At 36.8% G+C, this 17362-nt stretch overlaps 1 pseudogene; it reads right to left on the minus strand.

Moving 5' to 3' along the window:
• Window positions 1-4736: 4736 nt before the first annotated feature.
• LOC132379844 (U6atac minor spliceosomal RNA) lies at window positions 4737-4824 on the minus strand (annotated as a pseudogene).
• Window positions 4825-17362: the final 12538 nt, after the last annotated feature.

Here is a 17362-nt window from a genome sequence, read left to right on the forward strand (position 1 = left end):
GGGAGAAACACTGGAAAGATAATTCTTTATTTAATTATTGAATTTGTAAAGGGAAGAGATGGAAGCTAAATCTGTATTTTCATATATTGGTTTAAACTAAATGAGGATTTTCTCCATGTATAGTAAAGCCATAAGACATAGGAGCAGAATTATGCCGTTTGACCCATCAAGTCTGCTCCACCATTCTATCATGGCCAATTTATTATCCCCCTCAACCCCCTTCCCCTGTCTTCTCCCCATAATCTTCGACACCTTTAATAATCATGGATCTATCAAATTTCGCTTTAAAAAATCCCAGTGACATGGCCTCCACAGGTTCATCATCCTCTAGCTAAAGAAATCCCTACTTATCTCTTTTCTAAAGGGACATCCTTCTATTCTGAGGCTGTGCCCTTTGGTCCACTCCCACTATTGGAAATATTCTCTTCAAGGCCACTCTATCTAAGCCTTTTAATGAAACAAAAAAAATGCTGATTTAATTTAAATCTTCAAAAGATCAGGCTTAAAAAATTTAACTCTGTAGAGCTATGCCTCTGAAAATCTGTGGCCCCAGATGTCTAATGGCAAGAACATTCCAGTGACTTTTATCAATGTCCATGGACTCCATGGGAGAAGCCTCTAAGAACAAACTTTCAATAATATAGTGGTCATCCACAGAACCCATCTTACTGGCTAGAAATCATCAACAAAGGTATTAAAACCGGGATGCAGATGCTGCCCAGTCCTCTGGCCTACCGTTAGCCTTGTTGCTTTGTAGACCCTAGATTTTGAATTAATATTTTCCTCGACCACCTTTGTTAGTCGCAAATGGCTTATCTTTCTAGCTCACTGGGAAGTACAGTCACCATGACTGAGATGAGCTGATTTCCAAGCTGCACAACTCTGAATTCTAATTAGAAAGAGAGGTGCCATGAGAAAGGTAAACCTTATGTGAATTACAAAGAAGATTAAGGGAAGTATCTCAAAATCTCTCTTATCCATTACTTATAAAGATGGGTTTTAAATGAACCTCTTTAAGCTGCCTCCAGTATAATTTCTTAAATGAATTCTGCACAGTACTCCAGATGTATCCTTATCAGGACCCTGTACAATTGGAACAATCCCTCTCTGTTTCTAAACTCCACCCTTCCTGCCTTCTTACTGCACCTGTCTGGTAATGTTTTGTGATCCATGCACAATAGTCTATAGATATTTCTGTCATTTGCTCATTTTCTGATTTTCTCCATTTAGATTGTAATCTTCCTTCTTATTTCTCCGACTGAAGTACATAACCTCACATTTACTACAAGAAAATCCATCTGCCAAGTCTTCACCCACTCACCTAACCTATTTATATCACATTGCATTGTCCAGATATCCTCACTGCAACATGCCCTCCCATCTGTTTTATGCCATTTGGCAACCTTGAATACCTTATATTCTGCTTCCTACTCAAGATCACTAAAATAAATAGTAAATAATTATAGTCAAGAACTGATCTTAGTTATATCTTTCCTACTGTTATTAGACCCATTCCTTCCAACTCCACCTTCTATGTGGTAACAATTATTAATCCCTGCTAACACACCACACTCAACACTGTGAGCTCTCATCTTACGCCTTTAATTTCAAGGTTCATTTTATTGTCAAAGCATGCATGTACAATACAACTTTCATGTTTGTCTTCTCCAGATAGCCATGAAATACACATGAAAAAGTAAAATGAAGAAAATTCACAGACCCCAGAATCCCCCAACTCCTCCCCACAGAAAAGAACAGTGATCATCAGTTATTGACAATAATTTCCACAGATTTTAATGTCGTACCTTCTCGATGCCTTCTGGAAACCCAATTCACTAGATCGACTGATTCCCTTCTATTGACTCTGCATGTTACATTCTCAAAGAACTCTGACAAATATATCATATATAATTTCATAAAATCATGTAGATTTGATTTGATTACACTAAGATTTTTTTTAATGTCTAGCTATTTCTTACTTGATTATAAACTCCAACATCCTAATTAATAGGATTATAATTTCCCAAATTCCATCTCTCTCCCTTCTTCAACAAGTTACATTTGCATTTTTCAAATCCATTAGAACCCAGTAAGTTTTAAAAAACTTGAAAATGGTTCCACTCATCATAATGGGATTTCTGAGAGGGTGTAATAAAATATCTTATCAAGTTTTTCCATCCAAACTCCCTCCATTTCTATGAATTGGTACACTTCCATTGATATCTCCATATTGTCTATTCTTCCTCAGATTTAATTATCCCTCCTTCCTTCTCCCATTTTGTTTTAATGTATGAAGTTGAATGTGTTTTAAGATTTGACAACCCCTTATACATGCTTGAAATGATTCTACTACCATTATCTGAATTATATGCTTTTCTAAAGAGCTCTATCAAGCATGTATTTACCTTGGTTACAATTTTAAGCATCTTATTAACATATTGTCGCGTCTGTAAATACCGATAAAAATCTTGTTTTTCTAATAAGTGTTTCTCTTTAAGCATTTCAAAACTGAACAGTGTTCCTTCTTTCATTATGTTGCAAAGAACTGTTATTCCTTTAGCTGTCCAGTCCTTAAATCTAGCATCCAATTTATTTGGTGTAAAATCAGAGTCATATGCACACTTTTTATGAATTGCAATATCTCCCTCTAGATTATATTCTTTTATAGTGGTTTTCCATATTTTAAGAGTCAATTTCACCCATGGGTTATCAATAGTATTTATGTACCTTTGCAGATTGTTATCAGCCAAAATTGTTTGTATGGGGATGGGAAGTACCCGCTCCTCAATGTTTTTCCATTGAGCATCATATGATAGGTTGCACCAACATATCATAGCTCTCAACTGTGCTGCAAAATAATAATCTCTAAGAGAAGGCAAGCCCCATCCCCCCTTTTCCTTTGCTAATTGCAAAGTTTTGAGACAAACTCTAGGCCTTTTACCCTGCCAAATATACCTTGATAGCATCTTGTTCCATTCATTGAATTGATATTGATTAATCTCTATTGGTAGGGTCTGAAAGAGATATAACAGTCTGGGCAGTATATTCATTTTAATAGACTCAATCCTTGAACTGAGACTGTTTGCTGGAGAAATTGAGGAAATTAAAATGCAAATCATTATCATATTTTTTTGGGACTGCCCTATCATCAAAAACTATTGGAGGGGGATACACAATGCCTTACAAGACATCTTTAAATGTGAAATACCCTTGGAGAGTAAGACCATATATTTTGGAGATATACCTCAAGAATGGTTGAAAAGAGATAAATATTTAATGAATATTCTGTTGGTGGCTGGTAAAAAGACTTTTACTAGGAAATGGTTATCACAGGAGAGCCCAACTTTAAATACACGGATGGAAATTACAATGGACATTTACAAAATGTAGAAGATAACAGCATCTGTTAATCATATGAATTAACAGATTCATATGATCTGTTAATCATATTAACAGATATGATTCAAACTGGGAAAAATGGTTTAACTACATAATGCCTCATAGGCCTGATTTTATTCTCACAAATCAATGAATCTGTTGTAAAAAAAAGTTAACTCCCTACTTGTACATAGTTCTTTCCTTTTGCTTGTTTTTTTCTTTCCACTCTTTTCTATAAGTGTATACCCCAGATAAATGCTTTATGGAGATTTTGTGATATATATGATTATATGATATATATGTACAATGTCTGAAATACATCTTATGAAAATGCTTGTTTGACGAACTTCAATAAAAAAAAAATACAAAAAAAAGAAAATGATTCCACTCTCTGCAACCACCCACACTAAAATTCTCAGGTGCAGGTCACTTCAATTCCATTGGTTTTCCAGTTGGGGTTTTTCTTTTGCCCTTCTGACAGAGACTTTTGCAAGTTCTCCCATGTTATTTGAAACTAGTTCCTTTGTAAACTTTGGGGTATTTGCTGTGTTCTTCAGTGGGAATCTTAATGCAATGTATTAGTTTCAAATAAACACAAGATATTCTACAGATGCTGGAAATCCAGAGTAAAATACTCAAAAGGAGGAACTCAGCAGGTCAAGCAGCATCTAAGGAGAGAAATAAAGAGCCATGATTTTAGGTTGAGACTCTTCCTGATATATTAGTTTAGCCTATCTGCTATTTCCTTGTTTCCCATTATTAATTCCACAATCTCACCATCACCCCCACCCCCTCTGTGTTTCCACACTTACTCTGCTATCCTCTGCCTTTTTATAAATCCATAGAAGCCCTTGCTATCTGGAAATGAAAGGGTTAGCAAATAAAGAGCATTTGATGGCTCTGGGACTATACTCACTGGACTTTAGAATGAGGGGGAATATCACTGAAATCTATCAAATATTTAAAGACCTATATAGAGTGGATGCGGAGAAGATGTTTCCAATAGTGGGAGAGTCTAGGACCAGAAGGCTTGGCATCAGAGTAGAAGGACATCCCTTTATAACAGAGATGAGGAGGAATTGCCCTAGCCAGAGGGTAGTGAAACTATGGATTTCATGAAGGATAAATTTCTGCTGAGCATTATGAATTAGTTGCTGAAATATCTGCTGTTGTTCATATATCAAGTAATCTTTATCCCCTATTTGCCCAGGCCTCTTTAGGTAACTCTGCCTTCGTAGTATTGTAATTGCCATTATTTAAGGTGAGGACATTGGTCTTGATCCCAATGCGTTTACCATCAAACTGTATCCTTGCTTCTGTGAAGTGATGTTCATGACTTCCTAGGAGATCTTTACCTGCAATATTTCTTTTTTTTTTCTAAGGCCACTAGGGCCCCTTCCATCCTTATCAAGGGGAATGCTAACCTTCTCTCCTTTCATACAACACATCAATATTTCTTAATAATTCTTCCTCATTCCACATGACCGAATCTAATATAGCCTGTTCCTAGGTGAATTCTGCAACATATTATTCCAAGGAATAATCCCTAATGTATTCCATAAATTCCCCTGCAATGGTGCCCTTACCAGTTTAATTAGTTCAATCAATATGCAAATTAAAATAACTTATAATAATTGCAGTTCTATTCTTACATTCCTTTGCTATTTCCCCATTCATGGTTTGCCCTATTGAGAGGCAACATTTTGGAGGACTACTATCACCCATTTCCTCTTTCACATACTATGTAATTTATCTAATTAAATTGATTCTACGTCACTATGTTACTAATCAGTATGCATTGACACCTTCCTTGATTAACAACATTATCACTCCTCCTTTCTCTATTTACTTTTATTTGGAACATCCAATATCCTAGAGTGTGGTTACCCTGCAACAGCAGCTCTGTAATAGGCATTAAATGAAAGTCATTGTTGCAATTTGTGCCATCAGTTCATCTATCTTCTTATAAAATTTTGTGAATTCAGATAAAGATCTTCAAGCTCTAAACTTTTATGTACTTGGTTGCTTAGTTTTCCTTATATCTTCTGCCCCTTTCTGTTGTGCTGTGATTTTCATTCCCTCCTTTACCATCTTGTGCCACTGCTCTCTTGTTCCCTTTGATTGTTTAAAGTTTCCATCACCATAACCCTCTCCACTCATCATTTAAAGTCTTGTCTACATCTGTACTTATGTGCTTCACTATGCTCGAAATTCTGCACTGGATGGCTTCCATTGTAATGTAACTATTTATTGCCAAGAATGTGTGGAAAGGGATTTCATCCAACACATGTTATTGTTACAGCTGAGAACATAAATGAACTTTCAGGTAACAGGAGCACAATAACATAAGAAAATATAATATCAAGGGAGAGATGGCTGTTGGTCCCACTGAAGCAACTCATTTTTCATTGTACTCCTAAAGTAATCATGTATAAATCCCAAATCTGAAGAACACGGAACTCTTACAGTTCACCTAGAGTGCTAAATATTTTTCCCTTCACAGATACTGCTTGATGTACTAACAATTTTCTAGCAATTATTTTATCCACTAGAGAGGTCAAAGCCCAATGTCTGCAGGCTTGGAGACTGGAGCTGGAAGCCTGGGCTGAGAAGAACTATGCATGTGCATGGGTGGGAAGGGAGGAATTGGGCATCTTTTTTTTTGTTGTTGTGTTCCATGTTGTTCTGCTGAACATTGTGGGAATGCTATGATGGCAGAGGAAATTGTACTGACACTCGCAGGCTGCCCCCAGCACACCCTCAGGTGTGTTAGTTGTTAACGCTAACAACGTATTTCACTATTTCAATGTACATGTGACAAATAAACTTGAATCCTGATTATAAAACCTTAAGTGACTCCTTTTCCCTAACACTCAAAAGCAACCTAGTTTTCTTCTCACTTCATGAGAGCATTATAAATTAGTTACTGAAATATCTGCTATTGTTCATATGATCCTATTTGTCCAGTCCACTTTAGACGACACGGCTTTCATAGTATTTTAATTGCCCGTCCCATTGTGTTCACCATCAAACTGCATCCTTATTTGCTTCCTTGATCAACATTCACATAACCTCATAAGAATCATAAAGTCATTCAGAACGGAAACAGGGCCTTTGGCCCAACTGGTCCATTCCAACCAAGATTCCTATCCAAGTTTATCCTATTTGCCACGTGTTTGCCCATGTTCATCTAAACCTTTCCTACCCACCTACCTGTCCAAGTCTCTTAAATATTGTTAACGTACCCATCTCAATTTCTCTGGCAGCTCATTCCATATATTAACCATCCTTAGGGGTGGAAAAAGTTGCCCCTCAGGATCTTAGTAAATCTCTTCACCTCACCTTAAACCTATATACTCTGGTTCTTTATTCTCCAACCATAGGGAAAAGACTGTGCATTCACCCTGTCTACATCCCTTATGATTTTATGCACCTCTATAAAATCAACCCTCATTCTCTTGCATGCCAGTGAATAAGTGCTAACCTACTCAACCTCTCACTGTACTCACTTCCCTGAGTCCCAGCAACATCCTTGTAGATCACTTCTGCACGTTTTCAAGGTTAATGACATCTTTCCCTTAGCAGGGTGATCAAAAATATTCAAAAGACAAACTCACCAACATCTTCTACAATTGCAACATTACATCCTAACTATTATTACTACAACATTACATTCCTAACTCAATGACCTGACTGATGAAGATCAGCATGCCAAAAGCCTTCTTCACCAACACATTACTGGCTTGCTATTTCCATCTGCTGTGATGTTTAATTCTGAAATTTGAGCTATCCCTTGATAAAGGTCAACTTGTGCGAAGGATCTATGGGGAAGAGTATTGTTATCAGTTTTTACTTATGGTGTGCTTGTCACAAAATTCAACGTTACATTATTTGTTCTTTGTATACTTTGAGTCATGATTTACATCTGATTTTCCATGTTTGTAGTATGAGCTGAATTGACTGGCTTCTTGCTTTTGAGATTCAGACTCCCAGGTGTGGTTACCTAGAATAATTTGACAACCATTGTGCAATACTAATTTAATGACAATGTAGAGTTGACCTTCACAGCATATTATGAAACTTACAGCAGCAGGAAAGAATACAAGGTCTGTTATATGCTAGTTATTGATTGATTTCCGTGGAGTGTGGTTTGATTAGTATTTGATGGCATACAACTGTTAATATTTCAGAAAACCTGAAGAGCAGTATATTAGGTACATGGAGTTAGTACTGACTTAAATTGTTGTGGCAAGATGCAGACGCATGTTCTTTCACACCCTATCATTTTCACGCAAAAGAGGGAGATGGTAAATGCAGAACAGTTGAAACTGTTGAAAGAGGTGGGGGGGGGGGGGTTTCTGTGAGGTGCAGTGTATAATGTGTGAAGACGTATTGTGTACAAAGTACTTTTTGCAAGGCATTCCTCGACATCCACCTCAGTAAAAAAACAATGAAGAATTAACTGTGATAAACTATGGAGATGTACAAACTCTTCTTGGTCTTCCAGTCAGGTACAGGTATTGATTTTAACTGATGTTTCAATGACAAACTCTACCATCTTCATCAGGGATGATGCCTAGGCATGTCTAGTCTGGTGGTATATATACCACCTGTCACCCGTCCCACTTGACTGGTTAGTCCTCATCCAATCAGATTTACGCTGTCCCACCATTTTTATAATCAAATTCCTATTCTTACTTAGAGCGAGATCTTCATCTTTGTTAAAATTATTTTTCTCTAGATGTCTGCACTGATCTAGTTCATTTACAGTCGATCAAAATAACATGGCAGATGAATTCTTTGGTTGATAACTATTAGGAACTAATACACATTTTATAGTACTGCAGAGGTATTAGTAGTACTCTAATGTGTTCTGTATTTTGTTTAAATACATAAATTGTACCCAGTTAAATGACAGCTTGTCCCTTTAATACCTTTTTAACTATTTTCATGAAACTTCAGCTAATTGGGAAAGTCCTTCTAATTGAGCCAAAATATACTGCTCCTGATGTGTCCCAGTTAATCAGAATCCATTGTATTGTAAAGAATTTTAACAAAAATGAAGGTCTTGCTTGAAGTAAAAGCTGGAATTCAATTGTAAATGAGATGGGACAGTGGAACCCTGATTGGATGAGGATTAACCAATCAGGAAGGGTGGATGACAGAGTTATATATACCACTGGACTAGGCATGCCTGGTATCACCCCTGATGAAGATGCAAGAGTTTGTCAGTTAAAATCAATATCTATACCTGGCTGGAAGCCCAAGAAGAGTTTATTCATTGTATACGCTGGGAAAGCACTAGATACTTTTTAACTACAGAAATCAACATTTAATATCCAATGGAAGCCAAGCCAGGACACTTTTAGAATCACATTACTATGTAGTTCATGTCAGAATAGAGATGGAAATATTTATAATATAGTTGATATTACAGGAAGAATCTTGGACCAAAATGTTGACTGCTTATTCCCCTCCCTTGATGCAGCCTGACCTTGCTGAGTTCCTCCAGCACTTTCTGGATCAGAAATTCAGGAGTGATTCACTCAATAGGCACAAATCCTTGCAATGCTCAAACTAATAGGGGTGTCCAGGTTTAATCATTTAACCAGAGACCGATAGAGGTAAAGGAACAGTGCAGAAAAGTAAAACTGAAAAAAATGTCAGTCATAATCCTATTGCAATGCAAACAGATAAGGAGCTGAATGAATGGTCTTCTCTTGCTTCTGTTACTACATTCTTAAATTACATACTGAAATATTATTATTATTATTATCGGCTTTCAGCTAGTTTTCTCATTTGATTCAAATCCTGTATTGGGGAAAATCCATTTAAGGCTGAAAAATAAAATGTGCACCAATTTTTGAATATTTCATGGAGCTTCATTAAATTTTTTGTCTGCTATTTTAACACATCAATAAATCATTGTATTTAATCCTGATAATCTCCAGTTACTGCAAGAATATGATACCAATATATTGAATATATGTATTATGTAATGTAGCATTAATTTAACAAGTTTTAATTAATTATGGGGTGGTAAAATAAATACTCTAAGTGAGGAGCACGGTGTTCATGTCACCATGTCTTAGGTTCTGTTTAAAAATGCTGTAGGTGAGTATTTCCCCCATTTTGCATATTTTTACATGAACCTTCATCAGGATGTAATGTTTTACTGTACTACCCTCAGTGAACATATGCCCAAATTGTTTCTTGTTAAATGAATTAAATAGCAATATTTTTTAAAATACTGTTTTTCTGATGAATTAACATATAGAACATTCTAGTGCATGTGTTTTATGAAAATGTTCCTCTGTAAAATTGCATCTACCATTATTGCATTATTACTGTGCAGTAAATTTAGAAAATTATACATGAAATGAATACCATTTCTTACCATCTGCCATAATTTGCTGGGATTTTTGTGCAAGATTACCCTTTCCTGTAAACCTCCTCCATTTAATTATAAAAGCTCTGCCCCTTTAATATTAAAGGTGATCATGAATTTGTTGCACTTGAGTCATTCCTCATGCCACCGTCATTTAAAATGAAAAATAATGATGGTAGCAGCCTGGCAGCGTATTAATTTATAGACATATTTCAAGAAACATCTCAATGTAAGGCTATAGATAAAGGGAAAAATAGATACTTTGGTTTATTTTTAACAACCTGATAAAGATGAGAGAGTGAATAAATGGAATTTAGTGAAAGAGAAGACAAATTCCAATAGGGCATTACTTGCATGCATGAATCCCACAATGATGCAACTCTTAATTTTACTTATATTGATAGTTGTCCTGGCTGCAAATACACATGTCATGTACAGATAAAGGTTTCAGGTCAGAATGGGTGTTAAGAGAACAGTATGATATTGAGCTGCATGCTTAAAATTCAAATCTCATTGTATTATATATACATTCAGCAACTGCATCAATTAATTACCTACCTTTAAAATGCTTAGTATGTCAGTTAATAAGATAGCAAAATATTGAAATGGTGAAGCTAGTAAAACCTTAATTACCAAATGTACTGTAGTTGCAAAACCAGAACATTAATTATATTGTATTGTTTAATTCTGCTGAACCTTACAGACGCTGATAAAGATAAATAAACCAAATAAAGTGTTTGTTTTCTTTGTTCTCTTCATATGATGAGTCAAATTGGTGGAAAGATAAATGTAGTTTTAGGAATATTTTTACTTTACCTGCGTACTCGTATTTTGAGCTCATACAGTTTGTCCTGTTACACTGCACACAATCACCAGCTGGAGGATGGAAGGTTGTGTCATTTCACCAAGTTATGGTGTGTAAGGATAAATTTTAACCCATGACAGTGGATGACTTTGGAAATATGGTGAGTGAGTTAACTCTGCTGCTAGTGCTCATGTCTCAGAATCCCTTGACTTCTAACCTGAACTTCGACTGGATCCCTCAAGAGACAGGCAAGTTGGAAATTTCAATGGATTATTCGACTATCAGGATCAACTCTAATAGTAGTCTGGAAGTATAACTTGAGATCTTAAAAAGCCTCTTGATACTTGCTAGTAAAACCAAAGTGAGAATAAAGCAACAAGTGGAGCAAGTAGATTGCCTAAGATACAGAAGGATGTGGATCAATGGAAATTTGAGTGGAGCAGTGCCAAGTGAAATTTAATCCAGGCAAGGTAATGCATTTTTGAAACACCAAATGCTGGCAGGACATACACTCAGTGGCCACTTTATTAGGTACCTCATATACATATTTCTGGATGTTTTGGTCTTCTGCTACTGTATGTAGTCTATCCCCTTCAAGGCTCAATGTGAGAGGCTCTTCTGCAAACCACTGCTGTACTTGAGTTACTGTTGCCTCCCTGCCAGCTTGAATCAATCTGGCTATTTCATTCTGACCTCTCTCATTAAGAAGGCTTTCTTCGCCCACAGAACTGCCACTCACTGGATTTTTTTTTTGTTTATCACACCATTCTCTGTAAACTTTGAAGACTGCTATGTGTGAAAATCCAAACAGATTAGCAGTTTGTAAGAAACTCAAACCAGCCCATCCGACACTAATAATCATTCCATGCTCAAAGCCACTTAGATCACATTTCTTCCCCATTCTGATTTTTGGTTTGAAAGAAAAAACGGTACTTCTTGACCATGTTTACATGCGTTTATGCATTGAATTGCTGCCACATAACAGGCTGATTAGATATTTGCATTAATTAGCAAGTGTTCACCTGTATTTAACAAAGTGGTCGCTGAGTGTAGACAGTAAATGCCATGGACCATAGCAAAGTTGCCCTATAGTGGACAGCCAGAGTCTATTCCCAGGATGTAAATGGTTAATAAAGGGGGCATAATTTTAAAGTGCCAGGGGTACTTTTAGTCTCTAATACCCTGCCACTGATACTCAGATGGCAACAATGCTTTGTCACCCCCATGACCACCAATATAACGAAACAGACATCAAACAGCTTTATACATTTCAGCCACCTCCCACTCCCTAGCATTAGTAAATGCTCTCACTATTTCATGCAAGTTAAAAGGCCTTTTGGCAGTTTCAAACAAAATTCTTCAGAAATGATTTTGCGGTCAAGTGCTTTCACGCACTTTGCTGTTGGAAGGAAATTGTTTTCAAGTGCCTCACCATAAAAGTAATTTGTTTCCAAGGAAATGAAACTTCACATTCTAATATTATATGTTAGGATATGGGAAAATAGTAGTTGAGTTGCTGCACCAGCAGCCAGAGTTCTTGACCATTGAACCAGAGACATGAATTCAAATCCCATCATTGCAGTTAGATTTCATGTAATTAAATAAATCTGGAATTTCAAACAAAAGGTTTTTCTCAGTAATGGCTGGTGAAAAATACTGATTGCAATAAAGACCTGGGAAGGTAGTTGTTATCTTTCTTCAGTGTGGCATATTTATGACACCAGACTCTGCAATGAAGGACTTAATTACTGGTGTTATTCAACTTCTGTGATTGATTAAATAAATAAATAAATACATACATACATACCGGAAATATGTATGCCCTTGTCCAGTTATATATTCATAATCTTCCTCTTCCAGGACTCCATAGCTCAAGTCAAACAGCAAGCTGCCCAGATCTAAATGCTGAACTTCAAGTACTTTGCCACTATGTAATTCATGTGCACCCATGCAGCAAGATACTGAAACATCAATGCAGAAAACAAGAGGTCCTTATTATAGAACTAATTTTGCTCTGACAGAACCAATATAAAAATATATTCACAGATGATTTAAAAAAAAATCTTTCTCTGTTAGCCCTGCATCTAGCAGTTGGTAGCACCTTCATTGTTTGATATTCGCTCTCAAAATCTTACCAGTTTATTATTGAATTTAGGTATTTATAGTCAAAAGATGTTGTCTATGCAGTCTATTTTATCCAGAAATACACAAGTAAAACAATTGTTGACACAGGTAAAGCCCTCCCGACCACTGAGCACATCTATATGGAGTGTTGTCATAGGAACATAGTATCCTTCATCAAGGACCCCTACCACGCAGGATATGCTCTTTTCTCACTGCTGCCATTAATAAGGTAGTACAGGAGTCTCAGGACCCACACCATCAGGGACCTATTATTACCCCTCAAACATGAACCAGAAGATATAACTTCATTCAACTCACTGAACTGCTCCCACAACTTATAGGCTCACTTTCAATGACTCTTCGTCTCATTTTCTCAATTGTTATTGCTTATTTATTTATTATTATTAATTTTATTTTTTCTCAGCACAAACATAGCCAAGCACACTCATTTCTCAATACCTAGGAGCTTTCGGACTATTCTAGTGGTGTTTAGCATTGTGGGTTTCCAGAAATTTACATTAATATTACTGTGTAGGCCAAATTTTTTAATGCTATTGTGTAGCAACTTTGAAATGATACCAGTTGTAGGTATTATTATTGGGACAATGTATATATGTTGTTCATGTTCCATAATCTTTCAATGTCATCTTTTAATTCAGCATATATCTGTTGTTCTTCAGTTATTGATTTCTGAAAGTTATGTGTGTTGGAATGGCTATACCTATTAAGTAAGTTGTTCTTGCTTGTGTATCCGGTATTATATCCGAGCTGTTATTATGGATTGTCCCATCTGTAATAATGGATTAGTAATAATATAATTTGTAAATTCTGTCTCTGAAATTGGATCAGAACTGTAATTTTATACTAAGGTATGGTGTCTTTTATGATTATGTATTTTAAAACAAGATTTTGGAGCATGATGTTTGCCACTTGATTTTATCTATGTACATAAGTAATCAGACTGAGTTAAACACTGCAGGATCCTGTAATATGTTGGATTGTTTCTGGTTTCTCTTGCATTTTCTGCATTTATCATCTTATATTTGTTGGTCTTTTATTGTGTATTATTGATTCTTTTTGTGTTAATCAGCCGGTCCTGTACTGCCACAAGAAACCCCTCTGTTTCTGGGAAGATGTCTCCAACTCTGAGCAAGACATCTGATACTTCCTTATTGACATCTAATCTGCTCAGATCATGGAGATGTTTTCATGGAGGGTCATGTTCTTCCATTGGTCAACTTTTTCTTCTCTGATGATAATTTCTTAATTTTTTCTGGGTTGTGCTCCCATTTAAGTTTAGTGATGTCTACTTCTTTTCAGAAATGCATATGCTTGCATGGACTTTTTGTTGATGAAAATATATCCTTTTAAGTTTTATCTGACTGTTATGTAAATTTTTTATATAACCATATAACAATTACAGCACGGAAATAGGCCATCTCAGCCCTTCTAGTCCGTGCCGATGCTTACACTTACCTAGTCCCACTGGCCCTCACTCAGCCCATAACCCTCCATTCCTTTCCTATCCATATACCTATCCAATTTTACTTTAAATGACAATACCGAACCTGCCTCTACCACTTCTACTGGAAGCTCATTCCACACAGCTACCACTCTCTGAGTAAAGAAATTCCCCCTTGTGTTCCCCTTAAACTTTTGCCCCCTAACTCTCAAATCATGTCCTCTTGTTTGAATCTCCCCTACTCTCAATGAAAAAAGCCTATCCACGTCAACTCGATCTATCCCCCTCATTATTTTAAATACCTCTATCAAGTCCCCCCTCAATCTTCTACGCTCCAAAGAATAAAGACCTAACTTGTTCAACTTTCCTTGTAACTTGGGTGCTGAAACCCAGATAACGTTCTAGTAAATCTTCTCTGTACTCTCTATTTTGTTGATATCTTTCCTATAATTTGATGACCAGAACTGTACACAATACTCCAAATTCGGCCTTACCAATGCCTTGTACAATTTTAACATTACATCCCAACTCCTATACTCCATGCTCTGATTTATAAAGGACAGCATACCAAAAACTTTCTTCACCACCCTATCCACATGAGATTCCACCTTCAGGGAACTATGCACCATTATTCCTAGGTCACTCTGTTCTACTACATTCTTCAATGCCCTACCATTTACCATGAATGTCCTATTTGGATTATTCCTACCAAAATGTAGCACCTCACACTTATCAGCATTAAATTCCATCTGCCATCGTTCAGCCCACTCTTCTAACTGGCCTAAATCTCTCTGCAAGCTTTGAAAACCTACTTTATTATCCACAACGCCTCCGACCTTAGTATCATCTGCATACTTACTAATCGAATTTACCACCCCATCACCCACATCATTAATGTATATGACAAACAACATTGGACCCAATACAGATCCCTGAGGCACACCACTAGTCATCGGTCTCTAACCTGACAAACAGTTATCCACCACTACTCTCTGGCATCTCCCATCTAGCCACTGTTGAATCCATTTTACTACTTCAATATTAATACCTAATGATTGAACCTTCCTTACTAACCTTCCATGCGGAAACTTGTCAAAGGCCTTACTGAAGTCCATATAGACAACATCCACTGCTTTACCCTTGTCAACTTTCCTCATAACCTCTTCAAAAAATTCAATAAGATTTGTCAAACATGACCTTCCATGCACAAATCCATGCTGACTATTCCTAATCTGACCCTGTCTATCCAGATAATTATATATACCATTTCTAAGAATACTTTCCATTAATTTACCCACCACTGACATCAAACTGACAGGCCTATAATTGCTAGGTTTACTCTTAGAACCCTTTTTAAACAATGGAACCACATGAGCAATACACCAATCCTCTGGCACCATCCCCGTTTCTGATGACATTTGAAATATTTCTGTCAGAGCCCCTGCTATTTCTACACCAACTTCCCTCAAGCTCCTAGGAAATATCCTGTCAGGATCTGGAGATTTATCCACTTTTATATTCCTTAAAAGCACCAGTACTTCCTCCTCTTTAATTGTCATAGTTTTCGTAACTTCCCTACTTGTTTCCCTTACCTTACACAATTCAATATCCTTCTCCTTAGTGAATACCAAAGAAAAGAAATTGTTCAAAATTTCCCCTAACTCTTTCGGCTCCACACATAGCTGTCCACTCTGATTCTCTAAGGGGCCAATTTAATCCCTCACTATCCTTTTGCTATTAACATAACTGTAGAAACCCTTTGGATTTATTTTCACCTTACTTGCCAAAGCAACCTCGTATCTTCCTTTAGCTTTTCTAATTTCTTTCTTAAGATTCTTTTTACATTCTTTATATTCTTCGAGCACCTTATTTACTCCATGCTGCCTATATTTATTGGAGATCTCCCTCTTTTTCCGAACCAAGTTTCCAATATCCCTTGAAAACCATGGTGCTCTCAAACTTATAACCTTTCCTTTCAACCTAACAGGAACATAAAGATTCTATACCCTCAAAATTTCACCTTTAAATGACCTCCATTTCTCTATTACATCCTTCCCATAAAACAAATTGTCCCAATCCACTCCTTCTAAATCCTTTCGCATCTCCTCAAAATTAGCCTTTCTCCAATCAAAAATCTCAACCCTGGGTCCAGTCCTATCTTTCTCCATAATTATATTGAAACTAATGATATTGTGATCACTGGACCTGAAGTGCTCCCCAACACATACGTCTGTCACCTGACCTATCTCATTCCCTAACAGGAGATCCAACACTGCCCTTTCTCTAGTCAGTACCTCTATGTATTGAAGCAAAAAACTATCCTGCACACATTTTACAAACTCCAAACCATCCAGCCCTTTTACAGAATGGGCTTCCCAGTCTATGTGTGGAAAATTAAAATCTCCCACAATCACAACCTTGTGCTTACTACAAATATCTGCTATCTCCTTACAAATTTGCTCCTCCAATTCTCGCTCCCCGTTAGGTGGTCTATAATACACCCCTATAAGTGTTACTACACCTTTCCCATTCCTCAATTCCACCCAAATAGTCTCCCTAAATGAGCCTCTAATCTATCCTGCCAAAGCCCCGCTGTAATATTTTCTCGGACAAGCAATGCATCACCTCCTTCTCTTGCCTCTCCGATTCTATCACACCTGAAGCAATGAAATCCAGGAATATTTAGTTGCCAATCACACCCCTCCTGCAACCATGTTTCACTAATAGCTACAACATCATATTTACAGGTATCAATCTATGCTCTAAGCTCATCCACCTTTCTTACAATGCTCCTAGCATTAAAATAGATGCATTTAAGAAACTTTCCACCTCTTCCTCTCTTTATTTTTTTCTTCCTTCCCCCTACATCTTCGGTCTGAGCGCTCCCCTTCTCTATCACCTGCCTATCCTCCCTCACACACTGTCTACTAGCTTTCTCTATTTGTGAACTAACCTCCTCTCCTCTAGTCTCTTCAAATTGAATCCCACCCCCCAATCATTCTAGTTTAAAGTCTCCCCGGTAGTCTTATGACTGTTATTCCTCTTCCGTCTTCTGTCCTAGGTCTAAGTGTGTTTGGGTATACATAGCATTTTCTAAAATTTGTCATTTCCATTCTTAATTTTCATCGTAAATTTTCCAGATTGGTTTTGGACCAAGATATTACGCCAAAAGAATACGATTAATATGGATATAGCAAAAGTGTTT

The sequence above is a fragment of the Hypanus sabinus genome, chromosome 22, assembly GCF_030144855.1.
Source record: "Hypanus sabinus isolate sHypSab1 chromosome 22, sHypSab1.hap1, whole genome shotgun sequence".
NCBI classification, from domain to species: Eukaryota; Metazoa; Chordata; class Chondrichthyes; order Myliobatiformes; family Dasyatidae; genus Hypanus; species Hypanus sabinus.